The sequence below is a fragment of the Sphaeroforma arctica genome (assembly GCF_001186125.1).
Source record: "Sphaeroforma arctica JP610 unplaced genomic scaffold supercont1.1031, whole genome shotgun sequence".
NCBI lineage: Eukaryota > Ichthyosporea > Ichthyophonida > Sphaeroforma > Sphaeroforma arctica.
In genome coordinates this window covers 1-6029 of record NW_014039527.1, presented here as the reverse complement: position 1 = coordinate 6029, position 6029 = coordinate 1, and positions in this window count along the sequence as shown.

Here is a 6029-nt window from a genome sequence, read left to right as displayed (position 1 = left end):
ACACACACACACACACACACACACACACACACACACACACACACACACTTTATACTCATATAAATACAGTACTACGTATACAACAACTTCACAAATAATAGCATAACACAACTTACATGCTTTTCTTGAAAGATTCCCTCTAATACCACGCAACCATACAAAGGTTAAAAATTCTCAAGGTTGTAAAAGCCGATCCACATTTTCATTGTAGTATACTATCAATAATGCGATATTAGTAGCATTTAACAAGTAAGTAGCGCACATCATGTAAACAGCATGTAGGAATGGTACCTTTTAGTGTACTTATTTAGCTAGTTGAATAGATATCAAAACTAACAGCTGGACTTGAAAGCTATCTTACTTTTTGTCTACTACATACTTTACTATATTTTAATAAATAGTCCTTTTATCTTAGCTAGTATAGTCCACATCGATTTACACGGTTGCGGAAATCGATTCAGATCCTCGAAGCGAGATTCATTATCAAAATCATCCTTGGCAACCCAACCACGGTCATTCTTCATGGCCATACGGACTCGACTCCAGTCCGACAAGAACTCATTCTTCGACGCCCTATACCTCTGTTTTCGGCATAAGCACCAAAGCCTTTGGCTGCATCAGCAACCGACATACTAAGGTTTTACTATTGGATATTTGTTATTTCTACGAGTATTGTATATCTGTAGTAAGCTCCAAAGAGGAGTAGTTAGCGGTGCCAATTAGTAACTAAACAGTGCATCTTTGTATCTTACAAAAACCACTTGAGTAGAAAAGCCTAGTTTATTAGAGAACAGCCTAATATACGTTTTGTTACTCACTAGATCTGAACTTATTTTCGGATTGAAGTTCCTTTCATACGCTAAGACAGCCTTTTCACTTTAGGTACTTCAGCACATATATGTACAGAGATATTCCATGACCATCTCCACAATCTCAACCGTTTGAACTAACCTGACACTGTTGCACACACATGTGCTCTTAAACACTTCATATCGCCAAATTGCAAATATTCCATGACGATCTCTACCATCTCCACCGTCTGAACGAATCTGACACTATTATTCAAAAAATTTACCCTATCCACGGCTACATATGGCCTGAACATTATTGCCTGGGCTCCGCCTATATAAAAGGATGCGTTGGGCCCCTGTTCAAGCGCTTTAACTCAGTACTCATCTAAGCAGCAGCCATCATCACGGGCACTAAATACCCTCCGTTTCCCAAACATCAAACAAACTTACTCTACTTTTGTGGCCTGCTCCCCGCGCGACCATTCGTGGACTACCTCGGAGGTTGCCTGGGAATACAACTCGACTTAATGGCCAGCACAAATTCACTCACCCCTCTGACGCAACCCGCCTGGGCCCACGACAAACCATCACTGCACTTCCCGTACAGTATTTAGGCTCACCTAAAAACTGTACACAAAACCACGGGCGGGCGTACACCCGACCATGTAGCCCTCCGCCAACACTGTGACGACATCAGGAAGAAATCAACAAAACGCTGGTCCAACAAGGATATCGCGGCAATGGCCCGGCGCCAATACTACTACCAACTGGCTATGGGTAAATCGCCAACCTCAAACCGGGACAAAGCCAGACACGACAGCTTCAAGCGCTGCCTCGAGCCTACACCAATCCGGCTATGTGCTATGATTGTAACGAATACGTACATGTTCACATTGCTCGACTACCGCACCGATGGCTGTCTCTGCCCTGTCTGTCCCGGTAGCCACAGGTACACCACCAGTCAGTTTACCTGCATCCAACAACTGATTCGACGCATCCTGGTAGGCCCGAAACTGCCGCCCATTGGCCCTGACCCCCTCCAACAATTACAGGAGCGCCATGACTTCCACGGTATCTGGACCCTCCACGAACACCTTGGATCTTTTCTCCAGCATGTAGAAGAACCACCGTACCCTCACCCGTCTCTGACACATCAACAGATGTTCCCCATACCCCGGCTAATCACGCTGTTGAAGTACTACTTCCAAATTTCGGTTCAAACCAAATCATCGTGCTTGTTGGTCCCGCCTATGATACTTCCGATCCTGGCCAACCAGCACATACCGAATGCATCCGTGGTCTGGTGCGGCATTGGCTCACCCCCATCCTCGCTCCTCGACCGAATTATGACGGATAACCTGGTCCTATTCGGTATTACGTACTCTGCACTAACCCATTCCACGGCATTACATGTAAGTTTCGGTCTATCAAGGCGATATTAACGCCTTAGAGTAATTAAACGCTTAGGTTAAGTCTAAGTATAGTTAAATTCGAAATAAATAAACGAAATGAGTCTTTTAGTAAAGTTAGGTATGCCTCGTGAAAACAGCAATACTCTGAGGGATTGTGAGGCTGAGATATTGCCTATATATAAATCCTCTCAGTACTGTTTCCGCCGAAGGGATTTTATTTAGTGTTTCGTTGTCGCTCTATTAGAAGCTATGGTATGTTTCATTGGGGCGAATCTGAGAGACTCATAAAATCCTATCTTTAGAAGAAAAGAGAAAAAAATACTCCTGATGTCCATAGTTATTGCATTAACCAATAACTTGCCACTTATCAAGAATTACCGACTTAGCCTTCATCAGACTGGTACATCTGATTGGCTGACTAAGCAACGTTAATAGCCCTTAGAAACCTATGTTCGGTTGAGCCATCTCGCTACCGAAGTATTCAGATATAAATAAAGTTGGAAAGTAAATATAGTTCTATTAATAGAACTAGACCAACTCTTATGGTTGGTATTTTACTGAGGCCTTTTAATGGCCTTGTCCAAATATCTGATATGTAAAATGGAAAAAGTATTAATTAACAAAACCGTAAAAAACCATTTAGGAAACTTAAGTTCCTCGTACTATTAAGAGTATGTTTATAGTTTACGTACTGCTTAAGAGTATGTTTATAACATAGAGTCTAATGTGGAGGCCCGGCTAGTACATACACGGCGCAGACCCGATCCGTACCACAGAGGTGGGTACGCTACTCAGTAGGTCAGCAAGCAAATACATGGCACATTCGATGATATCAGTGTTTTGTCAGCACCGGCCCGAATTGACTCAGCGCATATCCTCCATCGTCGAATAACTTGGCCCAAGCTTCAAACGGGAATATACTGACCACTTTTTCCCATCGATCTTTCCCGAACCACTACAACGGCTTTGAGAGTCATATCATATGTTCATACATTGTGACATACATACATTGTAACTTATCTTTTATGAAATAAATAGTAGTATTCCTATTGCACATGTGCACATTCACTTGCTGCTTCCCATACACGTGCTCTTAACACTTTATATCAATCAATCCAATCAACATGTCTTGTAACATGCACCATCACCGTCATCCAAGGGACTACTATGACTTGGCACACACTGCACACGTCCCTTGTGCACCTTGACCCTTTCCTGACACTTCAGCAGATTTACATGTACCGTGTAATAAGTGTCTTCTACTTTTGTAAACCCTTAGCACAGTTGTAGCTCAATAAACCATGGATAAACCCAAGTTTAAGTTGCTCTCAAACCTTGAAATATCTTGACGTCAATTTATACCCTCAATTTGCCTATAAGGCCCGAATCTGCCTTAAAGCTCAAATATAGGGCAACTGCGCCTTACATTTTGTTTTCACCCGCAGGGTCAGAATAAACGCTGTGATGCGTATTTTGTACGTGAATTCTGGAATTCTGTCAAACCTGGAAATTTTGGAATATACTGGGGGCTTTCAAATAGCAGACATCCCCATACCAGGTGGACCAATGAATATTGATCTTTAGAATCTTCAATTGTATTGGTCAATTTTGGGATACACGACCTAGATAGTTCTGATGTCGTTAATTCGTACTGTATTCTTATACTAAATACTAATTTAGGACTACTACCGCTGTCGTATTTAACTGTGATTACTTCTATAAAGTGTGGCGAGGAGAGCGGGTCTAAAACGGCGAAGCCTACCGAGCTTGGCTCACCCTCTGCGGGCAGTCATATTTACAAGTTATTGTTTTTTTTCTCCTTCTTTTTCCCCGCAGGGGTATAGGTGCTGTGAGCGATGGTGTGTATAACTGTATATGCGTAGTAAATTGTGTGTCGTTTATTCTGTATACTCTGGGAGTAGCTTCAAAGTTTGAAAATTTGAAAAGTTTGAGGACCAATGAAAAACAATATTAAGAAAAGTCATTCTGATTGGATAGAGAACAAGCATGGTCAGTTTTTGACACTTGACAGATGACATTTTGTCTTTTGTGTTCGAAAATACACAAAACACAAAATGACAGAATCATAGCCTTCTGAAAATTATACATTTCAGAAGGCTATGACAAAATACAAAAATAAATACAATACAAATATAGCTGCATTTGTACTATGTACATAGTATGTATTTGTACTAGTAAGACCTATTTAGTATTTGAAGAGTAGTGAGAGAGTTTTAAGGGTAGTGAAGTAGAGCATGTCGGGTCTAAATCTACTATAAGATGTGGCAATTAGAGAAAGGGATGAGAATGCAGGCGGATCAATATCGAACGCACGATCGGATGCTAGTGGTGGTGCACTTGGAGAGAGGGATGATATTGGGAAATGGGCAAATGTTGAAGTCTAGAATTACCTAATTACTTCTAACATAAAAAATTAAACACAAACGAACACACGAACACGCACATACACACACACACACACACACACACACACACACACACGCACGCACACACACACACACACACACACACACACACACATACACACACATATATATCTCTCTCAAGCCTGACAGAATACGACTACACAGAACGCAGTTGCGTCACGCATCCCACGCACACTCGCGTATCTGCTTAGTAGATGTTGTGCACGCTTTTGTACTTGCATGAATGTCACAGCGATACCAAGTCATAATATATACCCCACACAGCCCTGGAATACGAAGACAACAAAGGTGTGCCATGTGTTGCGGTTAATGGCAAAACAACGAACACGAGCAGACACACGGGCAAGCAACATACACATCCGTATAAAGCCACGACATGCACCCACGATACACTCGAATATGCCATAGTACTACCATGCACAGGCAACGGTTGAGACGCTAGGTGTGGTAGGAAGCTAAACTCAAAACCCTAAAACTTTAATACCATGCACAAATAACGGTTTAGACACTAGGTGTGGTAGGAAGGCGTGGTGGTATGAGAAGACGCAACACTTAGGGGTACACATGAATATGCACACGCCTGCTCCATCAGCACATGTTCAACACCAACACCAAACCAGCAGTCCATATACGGACCACACAATTAAGTGACTGACATACACACGCGGCTGAAGAGTACAGGCTGACAGTCGTGCGAAACGTTTTTGTCACAACAATACATATTAAGTGAAGATAAAGAGATAAAGCATATGGGCACATATATGTAGCATATTCAACTTCAACACATACCTGTAGTAACGGAGGACAGACAAGCACGTGCACCATTCATGGCATCGATATACAACAACAACAACAACAACACACACTCGCAACGCCGCACAAGCAAGCACGGATACCCGTACACAGCATCGACACAAACTGCTACACAACAGGCTCATCTGCTAACAACTCCATACGTTTTCTAATCCGTCAAGAACTGCATACGTGTTCCAATTAGCTAAGAACTGCATACGTTTTTTAATCCGTTAATAACTGCATACGTGTTCCAATCGGTTAACAACTGCATACGTTTTCGTTGAAGGCTTGGAAAGGGTTGAGCTTGTCCTCGTATTGTTGGGAGTACTTGTCTAGGGTCTGGTCTGCCGAGCTAGGTCCCTACGTGGCGGGCAAGGAGAAGGATTCAAATCAACTCAGAGTATTTAAGTGTTTGCATGTATTCAGCATTAATAATAAGTCATATGCTTGATTAACAAGTCGTTTGTATGTGTTCAACTAAAATATTAAGTCATTTATATGTATTCGGGTTTGATACCAAGTCATTTGCATGTATATATATATATATATATATATATATATATATATAGAGACATAACTAACCA